Genomic DNA, 23,268 nt, shown 5'->3' on the forward strand with positions numbered 1-23,268 from the left:
GGCGGGGAGGAAGGCAGGCGGGCAGGCAGGCAGTCGGTCAGGATGGAGACAGTCACTCGCCCACCACCCATCCGCTTCCCCTCTTCCTCCTCCTCCTCCTCCCACCGCCCACCCAGCTTCTTCCCCTCTTCCTTGCCCTCTCGCTGCTTGAGCCAGCTGGCATGTGTGCAGTCTTCCCCTCTTCCTCATCCTTCTCTCCGCCGGCCATGAACTTCCAGGGCGGGACCGGGCAGAGCCCGACAGCTGCCGCTGGCGCCGCAGCAGAGCCATCCACTCTATATTTTGAGTGGAAATGTTGGGGGGTTGTCTTATACGGCCAGTCGCCTTGTATGGCGGCAAATACGGTATGTGAAGGTACATTTAGAAGCACTTGAGGATATGTCATCAGAATGCCACACTTGGGAGTTTCTTAGTTGGCAATGCAAAGGCTTATCTGGTTTGCATTAGTTTATGTTTGTTGGGTTCATTTATACACTGCCTTCCCTTCAAATAAGTGCAAAATGCTGTCTGTATCTTGCCTGCTCTCCACCTTCTCATAACAAGCCTATGAGACTGTGAGAAGGTACGATTGGCTTAACAAATTTCCTGAAGCAGCGGTTACTAGAAGGTTAAAGGAGGGCAGGATGATAACCATACCCTATTATTTGGCCTAGTTATATTGGCCAGGATGCTGTTCAGTCACACTACTCACATAATACATAGTTGCATGAGTGTTTTCCCCTCCCTTGTGCAAGGAGGTACCTATTACTTCCTTGCGTAAGCAGGAGCTGGGCTGTTCCAAAGAAGTGATTTACACTCATGCATTATTGTTTTGCCCTGTCCAGAACTCAACAGGATTCTGGGCCTCATAGTTAAGAGCTAGCTTTGAACCTGAAATGGTTCACTTTTACAATGGAAAACTGAGACAAACTAATATGTATTCATTCCAATGGCAGGCCTGTGTGTATGTTTTACAATGCAAAAGGCAGATGTTTTCATGAAAGTTATTAACCCCCCTCTCTTCCTTTCTTAGAACATTTAGCTGCCATACCAGTTCAGGAATCAAATCCAGTGGGATTAGCAATCTCATTTATGGAGCCAAAAAGCAACATAATTCAAACCATCAGTGCTGTTTAAATCATAGGAACTCATAATGGTTCTTTTAAATACAATGACTTGCAGGGAACATGAAACATACCTTCATCTTTCCAGGAATATCTAGCACACATGGCATAAATTCAAATGTTATTTGTAGCCTATTGTTCTAAGCTGGTACCACCTTCTTCCTCTTGGTACAGCAACTCCTGTAAAGTGTGAAGTACACCACTGTTAAATGTTCTGCAACTGCCAATTGCACTGTGCACAGATAAGCCTCTTCCTTTGTTTTTTGCAGGGTTAATGACATAAAGCCAGTATAGGATAATACTTGGATTTTTATGTTCAATGTGTTGCATATCCAACAGTTTGGGTATTCTTAGGAGCATTCTCGGAAACCATCTGTGCCACTGCATATAATTTGTGAATACCCCAGGCCAGCAGACAGTTTTTCCTAACAAGGGGCATTCCTTGAAGTGAACGAGAAGTAGCAGGGTGCAGAGTGTTTGGGAAAGTTCTCATTCTCAGGGCCTTTTCGAGTTCTCGCTATGCTAAGACTCCTCACCAAGACTTCCCCTGTACCAACGAGATTTCCTAGTTTTCTTTTGTTTTGGATTGTTCTTTTAACAAGAAATGGCTAACCTCTGTGTAGCCCAATGTCCTTTCTAAGGAGTCTTGTGTAGGAAAGATGCTATTTTGTCCAGGAACTGTAGTAATTCTGCAAAGATTCATGTTTCTTTTGGGAGAAAAATGACCATGAAATATCTGAGAAATCCGACAAAGTTTTCCATGAGATTTTTCAGGGGAGGGGAGGAGCAAGACTTGTACATGTACACAGTCTTACTGCAACGGGGAAAAGGGGATTTCCTGCCCTTCAGCTTCTCACCAAGAGCAACAGGCAGCAAGTATCTCCTCCCTAGATTGAAGCGTTATTTATTTAATTTATTAATTTATTCATTTATTCATTCATTCATTCATTCATTTATACTGCCCATCTAGCTGCCAAGGCCAGTCTGGACAATTTAGAACCATATCATAATGAAGTTGGAAGGGGCCTAAAAGGCAATGAAATCCAATCCCCTGTTCAGTGCAGAAATACAAATCAAAAGATATCTGCTAGGTGGTTGTCTAAATTTCTTTTGAATGCCTCCAGTGTTGGAACATTCATCACCTTTTGAGGCAATTGACTCCACTGCCGTACTGCTCTAACAGTTAGAAAGGTTTTCCTGATAGCCATCTGAAATCTGGCTTCCTGTAACTTGAGCCCATTGTTGTGTGTTCTGCACTCAAGGATGATTGACAAGAGATCCTGCCCCTCCTCTATATGTTAGGCTTTCAAGTATTTGAAAACTGCTATCAAATCTCCCCTCAGTCCTCTTTTCTCAAGGCTAAACATGGCCAGTTATTTCAGTCTTTCCTTACAGAGCTTGGTTTCCAGCCCCCAATCATCCTTGTTATCCTCCTCTGAAATTGCTCCAATTTGTCAGCATCCTTCTTGAAGTGCAGTGTCCAGAACTAGACATAGTATTTAAGATGAGGCCTAACCAGTGCCAAATAGAGGGGAACTATTACCTCACAGGATTTGGAGACTATACTTCTGTTAAGACAGCCTAAAATAGCATTTGCCTTTTTTGTAACTACATAACACTGTTGGCTCATTTTTGAAGTGTTTGTGATCTACAACACTTCAAAGATCCTTCTCGCTTCCAGTACTGTTGAGCCAGCAATCCCCCATCTTGTAACTGTTTGTTTGGGTTCTTTTTCCTAGATGCAATACAGTGGTGCCTCGACTTACAGACTTTGAAGAGGGAGAAAAAGTTATTTTCTGTGCATATGCTGTTAAATGGGAGTCAGGGATCTTTTCTTGTTCCTTTTCTCTTAGGGCATTTTTAGCAGCTGATGAACCTGGTAGGTTCTGGAGCTAAAAGACTGACTTTTGAACCCTCCAAAAGTACCCACCCTCCTCTAACTATGTGCTAATAGGACTTGCTGCAAAATCCTTGAGATGAGCTTGTGACAATTCAGAGGAAGATGGAATATTCACAAGATGGAATATCCCAAGACAAATGGCTAGCCACATGGAAGCAGTTGTCTGTATCCACCCTTGCAGTGGTTTTGTGGTGGATGACACCCCAACCCACTTCCACTGCAAACAATCCCCAAGAAGCCAGGAAAGCTATGAAAGGTGCAAGAAAGGCAAAATATATTTTCCAACTGATGAAATATTTGGAACATCAGTGTACCATCTGGTGACTACTCACGTCATTAAGCAAAAAATACTGTATAAGGAACAGATAGATGACAACAGCAAATGATTAGTAATTGAATTCTCAGGAAACATTAACTGGTTTCCACTGCTGCACTACCAGTAATTAACCCCCACTGTGCACTAGCAGTAATTAACCCCTGCAGAAGTTCAGTAAAATCTCCATTTCCCCTCCCCCATTCCAGTTTGTTTATTTATTACATGTGCATCCTGTTTTCCCTCCCAGAAGCTCAGAGCAATGATGTAGATAGGATTTTTCCATTTCACTGAAGGATATGAAGCAGAATAAGCACAAAGATGACAACTGACTCAAGATGCAGAACTTGGAAATGTTTGGTTTTGGACTATAGCTCCTATTGTTCCCTTACCCCATGGTCGGTGGCCATGCTTGCTGAGGGCATTTGGCGGTTACTGTCCCAAAAAAGAATCTTCCTTCTCTGTTTAAGGTAATCCAGAAGTTAATATTCTTTATTTATACTGACAATAACTATCCAAAGGCAATTCAAAGCTGAATTTATCTAATTAAAAAAAGAAAATAAACTGCAAAATACTCTTTTGACATTTTTTATACATAATTTCTTCTTCTTTCACTCTCCTACCAGAGACTGGACATTATCATAATCGTTTTGACTTTGCAAGCAGCAGTTCTAATCAGTGGTGTTCTGCTGCTTCTGATTTTGTTCCCCAAGTTCTTCAGTCAGTATGTCCTTTCCCTTTCTGCATTCCCCCCCTCATTTTACTTTGATCAGCTGCAATGATCTGTATTGCTGCTTCTTGTTTACATTAGCAAAATATTTCAGCTTTCTGGTTGCTAGGTATTTTATGATTTCTTGTTGGCCAGTACAAAAAAAAATTCTTAACACCCTGTGATGAATCCACATTTCAGATCTGTCATTCTTTGTTGTAGTAGCCTGTATTGATGTCCATGGTTCCATGCCATAAAATACCAGCAGAAGTACATACCGCTGCACAATGCACATTCTCAATTACTAATTTTATGTTTGTATTGCATATTGCAGTCTTCATATTAAGAAAGTAATAAGATCTAGGCCATCCCTATTCTAAATTTGATTATGTGGTGATAATCTCACTGTTCATTCAACCAAACTCCAAGGTAAATTATTTACTTGAGTGCAATTATATTAAAGTCATATGGAAACATACTTAAATTCAATAATTTTAACTCTCTGCTGGGTAGTGGCCACCATTTTTTATTACTGTCTCCCTAACCTGTTGGCAGTTATTATTTTTCTGAATGGTCAGATATACTCACACACTTTCAGATTTTAAATAAGTTCTGTAGAATCTGAGTTCACTAGTTTTCAAAAATCAAACTATTAGTCTGAACTTTTACAATTCCTGGCAGTGATCCTATGAATACTTTATCAGCTGAAACCGCATTTTATTGGTTGGGAATTCCTAGAAGCTTTGCTATAACTTTTTCATACTTGAGGGAAATCATATTAATGTAATTACACTCTCCACAAGACCAACATTTGAGATAGTACTTTATAATGGAACCTTATTTCCTATGAAAGGATATAATAACCACACATTATGCCAGAGGTTAATGTGGTAACTAGACATATTTTCTTAAAAGACATGTTTTGGGGAGGGGAGACAATAACAACTTGATCCAGTCAATCTAATTATACTTTGAAATTCTATCAATGTAGTCTGATTTGTATAACATCAACCTATAGTCTTTCTTTATGGACAAAGTTATGTGGTAGAGCATACATCTTCCAAGCCGAAATATTCACAGTTAAATTCCCAGCATCTCCCATTAATTTGGCATCCAGTTAACATGAGCAAAGTGGGAGGGATAAATCCATTTGGTGCACATTTGAGTGAAAAATTACCTTTGTGCACTGTCAAACCATATGTGAAATTAAATTCATTTCCCCCCCAAAATTCATACTTATCTGAGTTTTATCTTAATTTTGCAAAAGTCCGGTCAAAAGAGTCAGAACTCTTCATTTCACCCCATGTGGAGCCATTCCTTTGAGAAGTGCAAAGAGGGTAATTTTTGCCATATATGGAAGAAGCATAGAGGGAGAGATTAATTTCTCCTGATGGCCTTTCTCACCACTAACCTCCTCTTTATCCTTTATATATGGCTCAACCATTTGGAAGGAAGAGTGCTATGAGAGTCATGTTTCCCTACTCAGCTGCTGTGTCAGGGCCATTTTTAAATTGTACTTTTCATTTTATCCACCAGCAGCTGTAGTTCTTTCTCTGGTTTAGTAGTTCACAGAATCTCCCTGTGACATTTGCCCCTTTGTGGCCCCTGTTTGTCTCCCCAAAACAGAGAGCTCACAAAGGCAAACAAACAAAAAAAAAACACCTTTTCACACGCTACCACCAGTTGATTACTAAATCAACATACTTTACTTAAGAATAAAATATGGGATCAAAGAATTATGAAGAACATGTCTGTAAGGATGTGAAGAATTTGGCTACGCAACAGACATTAGACAAAAAGGATTATGAAACAAGAAGCAGAGGAGGATAAACTTCAAAAGAACTGTGGCTGGAATAGGGGAGGATTAGTAGCAGGGCTGGCTGCTATCAGAATACAAAAGATGAATTTGACAGATGACCGGGAAGCATATTTGCACATGTTCGAGAGAGTGGCAGTAGCAGCCGGGTGGCCAAGGGAGCAGTGGACCCTGATTTTGATCCCCTGCCTGACTGGGCTGTTGCAAGAGGTGATAGATACCTTGAGTCCCGACAAGGCGACCTGGTATGAGGTGGTTAAGACGGCGATCCTGCGGACTTTGAATTTGACGGAAGAATCATATAGGAAAAGGTTTAGAGAGCTGCGAATGAAGACAGGAGTACATCCACGGATGCTCGCCCAAAGGATGAGACCTGACCTGGTGCGGTGGCTGAAACCCGAAGAAAGAACCAAAGAGCAGTTGCTAGAGGTAATCATCATGGAGCAACTTTAAGTACAAATGGAAAGGACTAGTGGTAAAATGCATACACGGAGACATTAAGACTTATCAAACCACGTGGGCAGAAGTGAAAGTAGGAGAAGAATAATGACAGATGAAGGTGGGGGTGGTACCAGGATTATCTTGGGAAATTTTATTAGGTGGGGACTGGCTGGGGACCCGCCCAGCATTTGGCTCTAAAGTCAGTTTGAAAGGGACTGTACAGAGACTGAGGATCAGAGCAATCTTTTACAGGAGACATCACGCAAACAGACACAAATATGGCAACAGGATGACTCCACCCTACAAGAATATCTCCAAAGAGCCAAGGAGGTGGGAGCTATAGTAAGAGGGAAGAAGGGGTTGGAAATGTGTGAGGGATTGTTGTACTGGGTAGATGAAGAAGGAGGGCGACAATTGGCAGTACCACAGAAATGGAGGAAGAAAGTTTTAAGGCTTGCACATGATAAACTGATGGCTGGACATTTGTCAGAGGGGAAGATGGGACAACAGATAAAACAAAGGTTCTGGTGGCCAGGAATGGATAAAGATATCACAGACTATTTTCTGACATGCCCCGAATGTCAAAAAACCCAAGCCAAGCCTAGACCGGGGCAGACCTTATTCCCATGCCCCTGGTAGACCAGCCTTTCAATAGAGTGGGTATAGATATCGTGGGACCATTGCTGTGGTCAGCTGGGGGGCACACTCACATCTTAGTTATAGACTATGCCACCCGGTATCCAGAAGCTATACCACTGAGATCCAACACAGCCAAAGTGTTAGTGAGGTAATTGATGCATGTGTTTTCTCGTCTGGGTTTTCCCAAAGAAGTTCTAACCAATCAAGCCACAAATTTTATGAGTCAGACCTTCAAAAGAGATGTGATGTTTACTAGAGGTGAAGCCAGTACACACAGCCGTTTATCACCCTCAAACCAATGGGCTAGTGGAAAAATTTTATTAAAACTTTTTAGAGTATGTTAAGGAAGTTAGTGATGGAGAAACCTCAGATATGATATCTATTGATAGCCCCTCTGATGTTTGCAGTCCAAGAGGTACCACAGGCTTCCACTGGTTTCTCTCCATTTGAAATTATGTATGGGTGGAACCCTAAGGGGATCTTGGACCTTGTAAAAAAAAGTGGGAAAGTGGGAAGGATGAAGCTCAGATAGTGGTACAAGAAGTGATAGAGATGCAGGAAGATCTATGAAAGGTAGCAGGAATAGCGAGGGAAATCTACTGTGGGTGCAACAGGGACAGAAAAGAAGATGTGATGCGAAGGTCAAACCAAAACAGTTCGAACCAGGACAGAAGTTGTTATTATTGATGCCAGCCGAGAATGCTAAATTGTTTGCTAAGTGGCAGAGTCCATTTGAAGTCCTTCAGAAAATAGGTCCAGTAGATTATGAGATATTGATGCCACATAAGAAAAAGAGTAAGGGGTCTTTCATGTGAACCTCTTAAAGGAATGGAAAGAATGAGAAGCCTTATGGGGAGAAGTTGGAGAGGAGAATATCAGCCCTGAAATTAAAAACTGCCTGCAAAAGGACTTGAGAATTACTATTAATGAGGAGTTAGAGGAGAGACAAAAACAACAGCTGAAAGAGATTGAACAAGAATTCCAACATGTGTTTTCAGGGCTACCAGGGTACATGACCCTGATAGAACATCCAATGAACACATTACCCTGCTTGGTGGTGTGTTTAGGCAGAAGGAACTGGCCCCACCACTTAAAGGAAACAATAAACAAAGAAATTGATGAGATGTTAGAGCTAGAAGTGATAGAGCCCTCACATAGCCCTTGGCGGAGTTATCCCATAGTGGTGCCAAAGGCAGACGGTAGAGTAAGATTGTGTATAGACTTCAGATGGTTGAATGAGGTATCTAAGTTTGATGCATACCCCATGCCCAAGATAGGGGACCTGCTAGACTCAGAGAGACTAGGGAAGGCCGAGTATTTGACTGCACTAGACCTAACAAAGGGCTATTGGCAAATTCCTCTGAGGGAGGAGGACAAGGAAAAGACTGCCTTTATCACCCCCAAACGATTATTCCATTTCTCCCAAATGCCATTTGGGTTGCATGGCGCCATGGCCACCTTCCAGAGATTGATGGATAAAGTGTTGGAACCAGTAAGGGAATTTCCAGAGGCTTATATAGATGACATATTGATTAACAGCAACAGTTGGGAGGAACAGCTAACCCATCTTCATAGGGTACTGACAGAATTAGGAAAGGCAGGGTTAAGAATGAACCCCACAAAGTGTAAGATAGCTCAGAAGGGAGTGAAGTTTTGGGGGTTCCAGTTAGAGCTGGGAAAAATCCAACCAATGTCAGATAAAGTTGATAAAGTGACCGCTTGGGCAGTACCCTGGACTAAAAAGGAGGTACAACAGTTTCTGGGCCTAGCAGGATATTATCATCCGTTTGTCCCTAAGTTTGCAGAGTCAGCAGCTCCCCTCACAGATTTAACTAGAAAGAGAAAATCAAATAAGGTAATCTGGGGAAGAAGAGAGCAACAAGCTTTTAGGAAGTTGAAGGAAATATTAGCAGAGCTTCCAAGTAGATATGCACCTGATTTTAACTTACCTTTTATAGTTCAAACCGCTGCTTCTGACAGAGGAACAGGGGCGGAGTTGTCACAGGTAAAAGGGGAAGTGGAGTACCCCGTGATGTATCTTAGTAAATAGTTGAGTGCACGAGAACAGAAATATGTTACTATAGAAAAGGAGGCCCCGGCAGCTAAGTGGGCAATACAAATGCTCAGGTATAACCTACTAGGAGCCCCGTTCACATTGATTACTGATCACGCCCCATTGCAATGGTTGAACCAAATGAAAGATACTAACCCTAGGCTGACACGTTGGTACTTACGTCTCCAACCATTCATGTTTACAGTGCAGTAAAGGAAGGGTAGTACTCATCCTAATGCAGATTATTTTTCCCGACAGGGGGACAGGGGTGCGGAAGCAGAAGAGAGGAAGGCCCACTCTTTGGGGGGGGGCTGTGAAGGACAGGAGGCTAGTGAGCCGTCCTCAGCAAAAGATGGACAGGAGGAAGTGTATGGATGCATAGAGGGTGTACTCATAAAAATAGAAGAAGTGAAGGAGAGAAAGGCAGTAGATGTCTGCTTGACAGAAGAGAAGGAAGGGGACAAGGGGGATGATCAAGATCTGATAGTGTGGGAGGAGGTTATAAAAGAGTGGGGTGACACACGAGAATTCAGAGTGGAAACTGACAAGATAGAGTAAAGCATAAAAGACAGCACGGTACAGACAGAAGGGAGTGATGAGGCATCTAGCGAGGTCTGTGATTTACTAAGGGATTTTCCCAATCTAAAGACAGGAGGGGGGTTACTCCCTGATCCGGGCTTGCCTAGAACTGAAGGAAGGGGGATGAAACCACTAGATGGATGGTCATGGTTTACCCCTGCAATCAAGGTGGAGGGAGGAAAGTGACCCATCCGAGTCCCTCCTACAACACTCTGCCTCCAGAAGGGGACTGGGCGAGATACCCTTGTTGTGGGATGGTGTGTGCAGTGAGGAGCACCCTCCTGAGAGTGATAACTGACTGTGAGCGTTTTGGTCCAGCCCCAATGTAAGAAGTGATATATTCACACCAGAGGTGAAGATCTTAATTTATAAGATAATTCCAGAATTAAGTTGTTTTGACCCATTTAATCTTGTTAGTTCAGAAGTTGATGTTAATAAAATTGAAGCAGTTGGACACTCAAAACCATCTCCGACTCTTATTCCCACCAAAATGAGGGAACCGTCACCAGTTTTAGAAGAACCTGATCACAAAGGATAAAAGAAAATCGCTATAACGTAATATGGAGGTGATATTTAACGTTGGTAAAAATGAGTATAATAGATAAAAGTGTATCATCGTTATATTGGAGGTATAAAAAGAGAAGGGGATGTATATACATATGTGGTGGTTATGTGAAGTAAGAAAGCAAGAATGGAATCAAAATTTTAAAGAAATGTGAAATAATAGGACTAAATATTCAAATGTCCTCATTAATTGCATTATTGAATTTGGTCAATAAGGATTAATTGTTGAAAGAAAATAAGGATTTGATAGTAATAATGATTACGGGTGCAAGATTGATATTTGCAAGAAACTGGAGAAATGATGATCAATTCAGCCTAGAGGAATTTTATAGAGAATTATGGGACATGGCAATTAATGGCAAACTGACATGTGATATGAAAATAAGAAGAGGCCAATCAAAAAATAATGATTTTAAGAAAATATGGAATGTATTTTTGGAATATGTGTTTCGGAGAGAGAAGGGGTATACACTGAGAGAAGAAACTATGTATTTTTGGAGGGAAAATGGATTGAATGAAGTTTAATGCTGGTCCTGAAGATGAAGGTGGCACTGTGTGATATGTAATTGTATTTTATTGTGTTTTCTGTTTATTTTTTCTGTGTAGTCATAGGTTTATGTTGTGTAATTCATTTTAGTAAAAAATTTTTTTTAAAAAAATTAAAAGGTTTCTTATTGTTGTCCCAGTTCTACTTGTTAAAATTTACCTCAGAGAACCTGTGGTTTCAAATCTCCCCAAGGTAATCTGCTGTTTCACCTGCTTCTAATAGAATTTGGGGATTTTTGTCCTTGACTAAATAACACAATTTCCCAGGTAAGATAGAATAAAATTGCTCTAACCCAATCACACTTTTCATCTGTTCTAGAGAAGTGACATTTCCACGTTCCATCCATTTCTCCAGATATTGAACTAATTTAGCTCCCAGCTGAGCATAAGATTCTTCAGGCTTTTTTGTAAGAGAATGAAATTTTCATCTCAGGTGTTCTGCACTGACACCAAATCTAGAATAAACCATTTTTCTATAGGTCTCAAAATATCTGGCCTGCTCTAGAGGCATCTGTGAATACAACTCAGCTAAATCTCCACTTATTTGGGATCTCAAAACCATCATCTTTTCATCATCTTAGATATTAAAGTCCGAACACACATGTTCAAAGGAAATGAGGAAAGATTCTGGGCAGTCACCTTTTCTATATTGGGGAAATTTCTGTAGATCAGTCTTTGAGAGATTTCCCTCATTAGTGCTGTTGTTATTGTTACTGTTATTCTGAGCAGTTAATTCTAATTGTTTCATTTGTATTTGAAATTCCATTTCTCTTTGTCTTAATTACATTTGTCTATTTTCTTGCTCAAATTCCATTTGTCTGGTCTCAGCCCTCTCCTTTTCTCTGATTTCTAGTTCCTTGCACTCCAGCTCCATAGCTCTCTCCTCAGCTCTGGCTTTTTCTCTCTCTATTTCAAAATATATTTCCTTTTGTCTGGCCTCTTGCTCAGCCCTGGCTTTTTTCAATTCTAATTGATTTCTCATAGCTAGCTCCTTCAATTTAAATTCCTGTTCGAGCTTCCATTTTTCAAACTCTGGGGAGCTTAGAACACCTTCTCTCCCTGATGCATTCTCCTCAGTCTCCAACTGTTCCCTTGGAGTTAAAGAGTCTCCATTTCCTTCCATTTCTTGAGGTAATTAGTTTCCTCCATTACTAGCTTTTAAGTTTTTTGGGGTGGCATTTTTATGAGTTATTTACTCTTAAGAGTGTTTATACTGATTTTTAAAAGGACCTGTCTTTCTTCTAATTCCAGTCACTGAAATAAATTTCTATTTCTATTTCAAGCCTCTGCTTTTCTTCTGTTCCCTCAGATCTCTTCTGACCCCTGACTTCTGCTTTTATCCACCAGTGCTCCCTTCTCTTAGAGCCTTGGATCTTAAGCTAGCCACTAGGTCTCTCAAATCCTGAGGTAAAAACAGGAATTTTTTCTTCAGAGTTGTTCTCTATCTTAGTCCCTCAGATCTGGGTTCAGAAGCCCCACCACTAAGCTTTTCCCAAAAGCTCTGGTGGGTAACCTACTTCTTCACCACAGACCTCTGTCTAAAAGGTATCCTTGACTCAGAAAAAATTCACTTTAAACTCAGGCTTTACTGGATTGCTTCACATCCCACCGCTGGACACCAGTTGTGACGTTTGCCCATTTGTGGCCCCTGTTTGTCTCCCCAAAACAGAGAGCTCATGAAGGCAAACAAAAAAAAACCCCAAAACCTTTTCACACGCTTCCACCAGTTGATTAATAAATCAACGTACTTTACTTAAGAAAGATCAAGGTCCATTCATCACTGTCTTTTTCTTAAAGCAGGTTTATTGATTACGGATGTTTCTATAATAATTCATAAGTATCTTCTTCAGGTACATCAAGCATCAATAACAATCTTCTATATTATCTTATAGGTTACTATTCACTCCTCAGACTATTCACACCTCAGATCTCCCAAATCTCTCTCTCTCCCTCTCTAACTCTGACTCCACTCTCCTCTCTGGCTCTACCTTTTTAACATCTCTAGTGCCCCCACCTCTCAACCGCATCAGCATAAAACATGAATAATGCATGACTTATTTAACATAATAAGGGTGAAAGCCACACTCTCAAACATCTTTTTTTTAAAAAATAGCATAGTAACATTTGTACAACCACAAGTACATGTGTGCTTATCAGTCAAGGTTGCTGTGTCTTCTCATTTGGTTTTGTTTGGTAATTGAGTTTCTGGTATTGATGCTGCCACTTCAGACCAGAACCTGACCTGTATATTAATGGTGAATATCATAGTCCCCTCTTTTTCTATTGAGTTGTCCTAGGAAAATCTAAAATCTGGTCAGCTGCATAGATTGGCGATTGTGGATCAGCGAGACCCCTAATGAGCATCTGTCCTTTGAATCTTGGTGAAGACAGAAAGCCACTCATGTCTTAGAAGGTTTATTGGACAGATAGCAGGCAGTGGGCAGCATAATGGAATACAGATGTTATTACATGCTTTGTAACCCCTGAGTCTAGCTGGGTATGGTTCCTACTGAGGTGGTGCCTGTACAGCTAACCATGGTTCTTCTCTCATATAACTAAGAGGCTACCAAGACCTGATCATCACAAACAGTTTTTATACCCTAGTCCCCATACTCTGAAACATGTAGGAAGGAATGGAATCCAGTAGCCATCACCTCCGATTCCAGGGAAGGAAATTACATATTGGGTAGAATAAACTCTTTCTGTGACCAAGTCACTATGTTATCATCTTGACAAGGTAAACTGCTCTTGGAACAATAGATTTATAAATGCAGAATGCTACAAGAAATTTCTTTGTGTCCATGCACTAAGCTGGTGATGTAGCATTCATGAAATAGTGTATAATGGTGTTTTATAAAGCAGATTTTCAGCCCAAAGCATCACCTTATTAATGAAATCCCATCCCCTCAACCCATATGGATCTCTCTCTCTCTCTCAAGCTACAAATCAATATTATTGGAAGGTATGGCTGTAGAGGCAGAAGAAGCAAAGAATCCCTGAGGGTACTGGAAGAGACCAATTAGTTTGGGAGTAATATCAGAGAAAAGGACCAATTAAATTCAAAGTACAAGAGAAGTAACAGCATTTTCAAAAGCAAGGAATCAAGAAAAAAATAAGTTAATTTTTAAAAAATGAAGTAATTTTTAATTGGGGTTGGAGAAAGCACACCCTATAAATAGTAGCTACTTTTTTGCCCTGTCTGACTGTAAAGGAAGCTAGTATAGGTCCCTAGCATGGGAGTGTAGGAGGGTTTTATAACCCTATTGCCAACTGAAATGTCATGCAATGTCAGTGTCACTGAAAAACAAATTCCTACCTTGCCTATCACATTTTCTTAAGGTGCAACCAAGCCATAAGAGATAATAATCAAGAATCTCTTCATGCCTTAAAGATCAACAGAACAAAGAGGTGGGGATTACATTTTCATTCGTTTTAGTCTCTTCACACTGCTACACAGCCAAACAGATTTAACTACCTGACACTGATAGTGATACAAGTCATGAGCATGACCTCAGCAGTTGTTGCTGATCACAACCCTAAGTAGATAATCTGTTTTCTCCATTACTTGATGTGTATGAGACCAATGGACAGACAGAGCAAGTGCTTATGTATACATTTGTGTGTTGTGTTGTAAAGTCATGGAAAAAAGGAACACCTTTTGAAGCTGCCAAAAATATGAGTTCATGGCCAGCAACAGGCTAAGCATCACTGGGAACACGCCACGGATCTTGCTGTCAATCTTTGGAGCTCCAGCTTCCTTTTCCTGTTCCACTTGACCAGTTCTAAGAAACAGAGCAGTGATAACAGTCACTTGCTGAGCCTGGAACATTATTGTTTGAAAGCTACGCATAGCATTATTCAGTTTCTCAGGTTGCAATTATTTTCTTTGCCAACAGTAAGATATTATTAGTCTCTACAATATTTTTTGGATTTGCAAGAAGGATTTTTGTATAAATTGCACAGATAATTGAAGAGAGTTGATGCATTGCTGCATGGATTTTTAACATTACAAGCATCAGACCATCCCCAAGTGATTGTAGTGTCATTCTTGTACAGGATAGTAAACAATCTCATGGGAGTTAATGAACTGTCAACATGCTATCTTCCTGTGCCAAGAAAGCCTAACTCATTGAGAATAGGCAGTTTGCCAAGATTCCTATCAGCAATAATAGAAGTGAGCAGAGGGGCCTGCTCAGAGAACGGAGTTCTTTGCAGTTTCTAGATCAAGAGGAATCCAAATCCTAGAGCTGCAACCCCAATAGATAGATTGTAGATGATGCCAACATTTAACTGTTCCTTTAAAATCATCTGTGCCAGGCTCAGACTGATAGATTGAGTCTGTCATCTGATATTCATTTACTTAGGAGAAAGTCCCTTTGAACTCATTAGGCTTCAGTCTGAATAGGTAGGTTTAAGACGCCACTGCAACATCTTTGAAATATTTACAAGGAATGAAGCTGCATTGGGGTTGGTAAGAACAATGCTTATCTGATATTCTATGTATTAACATCCTCCTTGATCTCTTCCACATTGTCCTACTTTCTCACATATGGTCTTTTAGCTCCAATTCTCATTTTTCTTTCCACACTCAGTCATGAGTTGAGGCACAACATGGACTGGAACAGCTGGTGGAGCAGCTGCTGCAAAGACTTTGGGCTACTTCTGCATCAGAGCAGTGCACAATGCTTGGAAAATCTGCCTAGGCAGGAATGGGGTATATAGGAAATGTGTTGTTGTCCAACAGTATCATTGTGTGTGTTTGCTCAGTCAGCATAGCAACTGCAGGCAGGAGATGTGATTTTTATCTTGAGATATCAAATTACATTCAGGGTGGATTCTACTGACATACCATTACATGGTAGAGAATCCCCAAATAGGTTTGTTAAAATAATGCAGACAAAACAATAATACATCAGATTATACACTTCACCTTTTCAACACCATAGTGAATCATGCAACCCAGACTTCATCAACATACTTGACAATCATATTACCTCATTTTTAAAACTGGTGAATAGAAACAAACTTTACAACTGATGCCTAATAGGATTGCAAAGTTTTAATCATGAAAGAACAGCATGATTGTCTTTCTTGTGTTATCCTTCCTAAGCCTAAAGTTTCAAATAGCTCCATCCCTGTCTCAACATGTTCAACAATGTTGCATCTAGAGCTGGCCCTACTGTTAGGCGGAATGAGGTGGTCAACTCAAGTGACAGAGGACCATTGGGAGCAGTCCCAGGTTAGTCAACAATATCAGCATGACTTTCATGAGTTTCAGCTAACAGAACTCGGACTGAATAACTGGGAACAGAATAAAATAATCTGGTCTCTCTGTTCAATCTTAAATGGATGTTGATATTAACATGCCTATGTGTGTGACAATCTTCCTTGTGAATCCCATGTAAGATCAATGTCTGTGTCCTCCAGTGCTATTCATTGTGAATATGTATTGTAAAAAATGTTCAGCTCCCTTCCTTATCTATAAAGTAGCTTTTAAAAAATATTTATATCAATAATCATTATAGGCTGTTTGATGTTAACTTTTTATTGATCAAAAATAGCATGTACTGTAATTCCCCTTGTCTACATGAAATTAAGTGTGCTGGGTCAGTTTCAGGTCAGAGCTCACGCTGTCTTGTCTTGGCTCAAGCCCAGAAATTGGGAGCTAAGGTATGCATTACTAATAGCCGTTCCTAATGACTATCATCTGTAACGAAGGTTACTAGATCAGCGGTTTCCTGTATCCTGAGATTTATGGGCCAAAACCTGAGTCCACCTTTGCAGGTATTACTTGTGCAGCATACAGAGGCAGTTAGCCCTGGGATCAGTTGGGAAGAGGGAAGAGATGGCCACCCCCATACATTAAAATAAAATTTTCTCCTTACACTACTACTTGCCTGAAAGTTGCCTCCCACTGGGAGACTCAGGGAAGCATAGAAATTCTTTGAGACTTCAGCTGTGATCCTCTAAACCTGGCAACCTTATGATGCTATGCAGTTGCTTGCAATTTACCCTTCATGTACCCACACATTGTTTTTTAGGCCAAAATCTATACGAGCAGGGTCCCTGGAATCAGCAAAGATGCCCTGCTTCCTCCTGGTCCCTTTATGTCTTATGAAGCAGCTGAGTCATAATTAACAGCTAGAAACCTCCTCCAGTAATTTTACCTATGGCAAAACCCAGCTTGGCAATGTTATATATGTTGTCATCAACACATGAAGGTAGGAGATGGGGAAGGCAGGGATGGCGTTCATGTGCTTTCTAAGTCTAAAATGACATAATTGTAGAATCATAAAACTGTAGATCTGGAAGAGGTCCAAAGGGTCATCGTCAACCCCTGCAAGTAGCCATGACAAGTGGGCATTGAACTTTTGGTTAAAACAGTCCACCATACTCTAAGCCAGTCCATTTCACTGCTGAATAGCTTTAATTATATATCCATTTCTTGATTATATATATAAAATAAAAAAATACAATATGTGTGTATAATACACACACACACACACACACACACACACACACACTTGTACAGCTAAGTTACACAACAATAGAATATATACAATGGTGCCTCGACTTACGACCATAATCCATACCAGAAGATGGACGTAACTCAAAATGGTCATAAATCGAAACACCATTTCCCATAGGAATGCACTGAAATGCAATTAATCCATTCTGGCCGAAGGAAAAAATCACACCCCCCCCCAAAAAAAAATCACTGCAAGATTCATTGGAAACATGATTAATCCCTTTTGGCTGAAGTGCGGGGGGAGGGGGGAGAGAGAAAAGCAATCAAACGTGCAAAAACCCATCAGAAATGTACAGAAAACAAATGGAGCAGATTGGAAATGCACAGAGAACAAAGGAAGCAGGTAGGAAACAAAGAAAACAAAGGAAAAAGCAAGGGAAACATTCAGGACCCATCATAAATGGGGGGGAGCCCAAAAGGCAACCAAGCCCCCCAAGATCCATCGGAAATAGGGGGAAAGCAAACAACCCCCCAAGACCCATTGGAAATGGGGAAAAACACTCCAAAAAGCAACCAAACCCTCCAAGACCCACCAGAAAAGGGGTGAAAAAAACCAAAAAACAAGCAAACCCCCCAAGACCCATCACAGCACAGAAACATAACCCCCAGCCCAAAACCATGCTGCAAAAACACTGAGAATGGTTTTTAAAAAGCAGGAAACAGCACCTTACCTTACCAGGCAGCCTCCTCCGATCACACACTCTCTAACTGCTGGGGCGAAAGAGCTACAAAGAAACAGCCTCATTGCCACCTACAGTTAGCAATTTGAATTTCACACCTTTTTTATCTGCCCTTTTCTGTTCGTAAGTGGAAGCTCCGGTCGCAAGTAGAAGCAAAAGTTTGCGGACGGAGCTGGTCATAACTCGAAATGGTCATAAGTAGGGACGTTCGTACGTCAAGGCACCACTATATGTGTTTATTCAGAGAGTTCTGAATAATGTCCTACAATGCATTTTCCCAACAAAGGCTTATGGAAAATGTAAACTAACAACATCTGGAGGGCCACATGTTGCTCAACCTCACTTGACCTGGAAGAGTAACAGAATGCTAGAACAATGTCTGGTGTAGTCAAGATTTTTATTAAGAGTAGAAATAAGGAAGGTTTGCCCCCTGAGTAAGTGGATCATTTCTTAATTTAGGTAAATAATCCAGTTGCTTAAACTGGGCCTGCACAGGCTTCTGCTTTTGCCTAATCCTTCATAAAGATGTAAGTAATCCAGATGCTTTAAAAATAGGGCCATTACAAATCCTTGAAGACTGAATGAAATATTGATTGAAGTGTTGACAGTAATTTTAAGGAGGGCAATAGAGGAGGAGGCTTCAACTTGATGTCACCAGTGGGAAGTCCTACAGGATTAATGCTGTGTGGTGGTATTAGGTAGAAGTCTAGTTCTCTGCCTTGCTGTAGTCTGTAGCTGGTGATTTGTGTCCGTTCATTTGGCTAACCGTCCCCCCAGTGTCTTTCCTCTTTCACATTTTCCATTCCCTCTCAAAACCTACTGAGAAAAATCAACACCAGGATCCTATCATAAAAGCTCCATAAAAGGTTACTATTAGTCTATAGTCGGTGGTTAGCGTTGTTAGTCTGCGTAAGCATATGAACAAGAAACTAAAATAAAATAAAATAAAGATGAAGACAAAAACACTGTAGATGTTAGTCTGTAACAACTCCACCACATTTTTATTTGTTATTTTTATATCATTTTTGTAAGGATATCCAGATATCTTTCAGTCCTGGGTCTCACACAACTCTGATGTTGTGTGGTCACATCCCATCACTAAAGGAATACCCGTTGCTTACAGAATCCACTAGATTCCCTCTGCATCATAGAATCTCCCTGAAAACATTGTATTGACGGCCATTTCCTCTGAAGAGAATTACATGTGTGTAATCCTGGGGACCACATGGCTTTTTCCTCGTTCCTAATGGACTAAATAAAATGCCATTAATACACACTGCATCACCGACAAGACAACATGAACTCTCAACACAAGTCACATGGATTCTACACATACACCAGAGGTCTCTATAAACTGAAGAAACATATATTTATGCTTAGCAGGTAAAAACATTAATCTGACCTTAATCTGGCACAACTGGCTGCTTATATCTGGTGAATAACCCAAATTATAACCCATAACCTGTGCTAGTGGCCATGCCTTTGTATTGTTTTTCCCCACCCATCGCCATAGCCGAAAATAAACTTTATGTTTCAAGCAGGTCATGTGAATGTGAGTGTGAAGGCAATCACAGAGTAATTGGCAACCTTTTAGTTTTAAGAGCAGGGTGTAAAAATTTCAAACCATGCTGCAAGTATGCTTGACACTGCAGCCTCAAGAGGACTGACATCACTTCTCACAGACATCAAGTTTTAGATTCTTATTTACAATTTTGCAGTTTTTCTGTGCTAGCCATGTAGAAGCCTGATGAAGAGGAATTTTTCTCCACAAAAGGTTGCAATCTGTTTGCTTTTTAAAGTGGTCCAATGAAAGATATCACCCAGTCTTATGTTTGTATTCCTCTGAGAAATGTACCTTTCTTGTATTTAACAGCTCTTGTGTTCCTCATGCATTAAAAAGCAACACCTTTTCCGATTGATGCTGCAAATGAGACTGCTGTCTAATGGCACAAGGAGAGGAGGGACACTTTTCATTGAATGTTTCTATTTTTCTCTGTGTTTTGTAACACAGTTTATTTGCATGTGCTAATTGACAGTTTTTATTTTCTGGTAGGTCTCAGTAAACTGGCATGGTATAGTGGACACAGTAACACACTAGGACCCGACACTTGGGTCCAAATCCAAACTCAGCCATGGAAAACCACTAGAGGTGGCAATAGTAAAACCACTCCTTAAATGTCTCACTTACCTGGAAAGCTCTATTAGAGCCACTAAACATTAGATGCTACTCAATGGCATATAATAACACAACAAGGCTCCTATACCTTTAACAGCTGTGTAATGGATAACATATTCAGCATTGCTAAACATGTGAAGTAGGGCAGCCATGTGAAATAGGAATATGGCTCTTGTACTTTAATAGTTGCATGTAAAAGTACATTTCAGCAAGGGTAGTTTACCAAAAGAAACTTCACCTGTTGAAGTGTCTGCCTCCTCAGAACTGTTAAAGGTACAGGACCCCTGTCCTACAATCCCCATGGCAGTGTAAAGGAGAAAAGAAACACTTTTTGTCTGTTACGAAGGATGGAAAGCCTATGAAGCCAACCGCTGGGGGGGGATCAATGATCTCTTCTCTCAGATTGATTACTGTAATGGTCTCTGTGTAGGGCTATGCTTGAGAATGGCCTGGAGATTGCAGCAGGTGCAACTGGACTGGTGTCAAGTATGAATAAATTTGATCACATCTCACCAGTTATGGTTCACCTGATTGGCTTCCTATTGTTTTCTGGGGCAGAGTCAAGGTTCTAATTCTAGTATAGAAAGCCCTTAATGGTTTGAGGCCCTGTTATATGTCCGAGTGTCTCTCCCTCGGCCCATAACACCCATTTTGCTCAGGCCCTACTTCTCTGCGTTGCCATGCTGTGAGAGGCAAAAAAAGACTGTCACCAAAAACTGTGGCTTCTTGATCATGCTCCATCCTTACAGAATGAGTTCCCTGCAGAATTAAGTCAGGCCCCTTCTCTCCCTTCTTTTAAGAGGATGTGAAAATCTGTCCTGTTTCAAGAGGCATTCAAAAGCATCCTTGCTTAAGCTATTTTATATGGGTTCCCAGTGTCACTATCCTTTTGGGTATGCATTGCTTGTTTTATTTGAGATATTTAATGTTGGGTGATTGGGTCACTATTACAATTTGTTGCTGTAAATTGCTTAGAGTTGTGCTTTGCGCCAAGACAGTGGTATATAAAGGCATGAAAATGGATGAACGAATAACAGCAGCAGTCTTTGCTGATAAAAAGGGCTCTTTAGGATGGTTTCCTTCTGGTTAGATTCCCCATGTTCCCATGCACTTCCAGAGATCAAAGACTGAAAGTGTTGATCGGGGAGCACAGATGCCCTTTTCCCATCCGAGCAATTTAAATAAAGATTAATTCCTCTCACCCTTATGAAAGATATTAATTAAGAGATAATGTCGGATGACATTCAAGCTGAGGTCCCTAGTGCCTGTCTGTCTGTTTGTTTGTTTCTACTTGCCTTTGAAGGATAGAACTTATGGCTGTCATGTTGTAGGAAATTCAAACGTGTACAAAACTGTTTTTACTAAACCAGGTTCCTTGCTTTGGTGGTGTAAACTGTAAGACATTTATTCCATTATTTCACCTGACAGAAGGATTCTATCTGCTCTGAGACAGTCTTGAGGAGGATGAACATGGAGCACAATCATGCTTTTTTGTAGATTCATTAGCATTGCCTGCTAAGGGTCCCTCCGTAATTACGGATGAAGCTGACCACCTGGAATCAATTCACAGAGGCAGCCAACTGTGGTATTTTCCAATTTCTGAATTCCCTGCCATGCATCTGCCACCATTATTCTAACATTATCTCCAATCTGACATCAGTGCTGTGTTTTGTAATGTCTTGTGTAGTATCATTTCTCTTGGGTGAGATCATTGTCCCTCTCAAAGCATGCTTTTATAATACAGTGAATAATGAATGTGTGTGGTTATTAAATGTGAAGCTTCGAATATGTGATTAAATATACCTCACATGCAAATATTGACCCAAAACATAGCAGAGAAAGATGAAACGTTGATGTGGTTTTTCTCAAGGGTTTGCATGGGTAAATGAAGGGCAGTGTGAGGAATCATACAGTCTGTCAGAAGTTTCTTTTATGTTCAAGGTAAGGTGTAAAAGTTCCTTGAGGATTATGGGTAGGTAAGTTTGCAGGAGGATTGAGGGCATACAGAAGTTGTAGGGCTGCCAGATCTCAAATGATGGGCTGAATTTGAAGGGATTTTTTAATATTTCCCCAGGTCCCTGAAAGACAAATCTTAGAATGAGAAGAGCTGGAGGAAGAGAAGAGCTGGAGGAAGAAGAAGGAAAAAAAGATATTTTCCAAAGACCCACCTTGAGTGACAACACAAATGTCTGAAAACTCACCAGCTAATCACTGATTTGGGTTTTAAATACTGAGGGAATTGGAAACTGATGACCTGGCAACCTTGTTACCTCTTATCCTACAAATAAAAACATTTCCACAAGCCCAAGATTCTTTTTTTTATATGTAGTTTTTAAAAAACTGATGACACAAAAACATGAATATAATACAATAATACAAAAAAGTGGGACCATCTGGCAATATAACCAATTTTTCCTCCATTACAGAGCTCCATTCCTGCTCCAAAACTGCATTGATTCTTGTGAAGGTAGAAGCCCGACCCTTTTGAAAACACAAACTCAGTAAATTCTCCCCATATATTGACAGAGCTATTCTTCTGTAGCAATCCCCTTTTAATGTTCATATTACAACTTAATTTACCATTAATAGACATATTCCAAACTTCTTCATACCATTAATTTAATTGAAAATTATGCTTAACTTTCCATTTCCTTACTATCAGTAATCTTGCTGCTGCTAATAAATTTGCAATTAAATATGTTGTTGCCTAGCTCTCTTGCTTCTTATCAAATATTAAGAGAGCTATTTTAGGGCAAACTTCTAAATTTAACTTAAACATTTCATTTATTTCCTTGAAGACCAACCTCCAGAATTTCAGTATATTCACACATTCCCACCACATATGGAAATAAGTACCTACTTCCTGACATTCTCTATAACAGTGGTTCTTAACCTTTGTTACTCGGATGCTTTTGAACTGCAACTCCCAGAAACCCCAGTCAGGACAGCTAGTGGTGAAGGCTTCTGGGAGTTGCAGTCCAAAACTCCTGAGTAACCCAAAGTTAAGAACCAGTGCTCTATAACATAATTTAGAATCTTTGGCATCTATATGACTTAGTTTCACCAGAGTTAAATGCCATCTGTCTTCCTTGCCTAATAAATAGGTGGACAAAGCCTCTCTAACTTAGAAAGCAACACCATAGTACCAAATGAAAAACCCTTGCAGTGTCAAATTAAAAACAAATAAACCCCAAAACAATAATAACACTCTTTCATGCAG

General features: G+C 40.4%; 1 long non-coding RNA gene across 1 annotated transcript; it reads left to right on the top strand.

The window, feature by feature from the left end:
* The first annotated feature begins 317 nt into the window (after positions 1–317).
* Positions 318–22,350, top strand: LOC110086872 (uncharacterized). The gene is made up of 2 exons (XR_012088344.2): positions 318–3,786; positions 22,123–22,350. It is a non-coding gene; the product is annotated as an uncharacterized LOC110086872 (long non-coding RNA).
* Positions 22,351–23,268: the final 918 nt, after the last annotated feature.

The sequence above is a fragment of the Pogona vitticeps genome, chromosome 6 (assembly GCF_051106095.1).
Source record: "Pogona vitticeps strain Pit_001003342236 chromosome 6, PviZW2.1, whole genome shotgun sequence".
Lineage (NCBI taxonomy): Eukaryota > Metazoa > Chordata > Lepidosauria > Squamata > Agamidae > Pogona > Pogona vitticeps.